The sequence below is a fragment of the Phocoena sinus genome, chromosome 3 (assembly GCF_008692025.1).
Source record: "Phocoena sinus isolate mPhoSin1 chromosome 3, mPhoSin1.pri, whole genome shotgun sequence".
Taxonomy (NCBI): Eukaryota; Metazoa; Chordata; class Mammalia; order Artiodactyla; family Phocoenidae; genus Phocoena; species Phocoena sinus.
In genome coordinates this window covers 15,196,396-15,198,210 of record NC_045765.1, presented here as the reverse complement: position 1 = coordinate 15,198,210, position 1,815 = coordinate 15,196,396, and positions in this window count along the sequence as shown.

Genomic DNA, 1,815 nt, shown 5'->3' with positions numbered 1-1,815 from the left:
GGGATCTTCCCGGACCAGGGCATGAACCAGTGTCCCCTGCATCGGCAGGCAGACTCTCAACCAGTGTGCCACCAGGGAAGCCTATTACAGATTTTTATTTTGTGGTACCATGGAGTTCATATATGTTGACCTGTAACTATATCTACTTGTTTTAAACTGATAGTCTTTTAAGTTCAAATGTATTCTAAAAGATCGAACATTTCCCCCACATTTTGGGTTGGTTTTTTTTTTTTTGATGTCATATATTACATTTTTATGTTTATCTTTTAAAATTTATTGTATTTGTAGTTGATTTTACACTTTTAGTCTTTTAACTTTTGTACTAGGTTGTTTAAGTGGCTGATTCACAGCCTTTACTATTTATTTGCCTTTGCTAGTGGGGTTTTTCTTTTCCTATAAATTCTTACTTCTTGTTATAACCTTTTCTTTTCCACTTAAAGAAGACCCTTTAACAGTTCTTGTAATGTCAGTTTAGTATTGATGAATTATTTTAGTTTCTGCTTGTCTGAGTAGCCCTTTATCTCTCTTTCAATTCTGAATGATAACCTTGCTGAGTGGAATATCTTAGATTGTAGGTTTTTCCCCTTCATCCCTTTGAATATATCATACCACTGCCTTCTGGTCTGCAAAGTTTCTACTGAAAAATCAGCTGTTAGCCTATGGGAGTTCCCTTGTATGTGACTCTTTGTTTTTCTCCTGCTGCCTTTAGAATTATTTCTTTATGTTTAACTTCTTCCATTTTAATTATGATATGTCTTGGTGTGGGTCTCTTTGGGTTCTTCTTCTTTGGGGCTCTCTGTGACTCCTGTACCTGGACATTTGTTTTCTTCTTCAAGTTTGGGAAGTTTTCAGCTATAATTTCATCAAATTCTCTTTCCTTCTCCTTCAGCAACCCCTATAATTTGAATGTTAGTATGCTTGATGTAGTCCCAGAGGTCTCTTAAGTTGTCCTCATTAAAAAATTGTTTTTTCTTTTTGCTGTTCTGATTGGGAGACTTTTGTTATTCTATCTTCCAGATCGCTTATGCATTCTTCTGTATCACCTAATCTGCTCTTAATTCCCTCTAGTGTATTTTTCTTTTCATTTATTGTATTCTTCAGCTCCTTTCTTCCTGTTTTCCAGTTCCTTATTAAAATTCTCACTGTGTTCATCTATTCTTTTCCCAAGTTCAGTTAGCATTCTTATTATTAACACTTTGACCTCTATCTGGTAAATTATTTATCTCTGTTTTATTAATTGTTTTTTTCAGGTTGTTTTTCTTGTTTTTTCTAAATTTCCATTTGAAACAGATTCCTCTGTCTTCTCATTTGTTTAACTCCCTCTGTCTCTATGAAATTAGGTGAAACCTATCCTCTGATCAGAGCCATATCCTGGTGTCGAGAGTGTGTCCTTGTTTGGGAGCATCCCTATATAGTCTGCATGTGCCCAGTGGCTTCAGTGGGAGAACTGGATCCGAAATGAGCATGGGTTGGGTCTTTCCCCAGGATGTGCTGGCAACCACCACCTTTGTGGGAGATAGGGCTGGAGTTGAGGGTTCTAGAGCCAGAGCCATGTGAAAGCTGGGTCTTCTATGCTCAATTACTGTCATGACCCTATTGGGGAAAAGGTTTTGGCTTGAGGGGCTGGAGCAGGAACCTGAAGTTTTGGGTTTCTTCCAGGTGTGAAAACAGTCTCTGCCTCATTTTGGGACACGGCCAGTGCCTGAGGGATTGGGTCTGCACTTCTGTGCTGTTTTCACATATTCCTTGGTGCGACTGCCCTGGTTAGAGGCTTCCCTGGCTGGAGGTGTTAGTGCCACCCTACTGAGCTGGTTT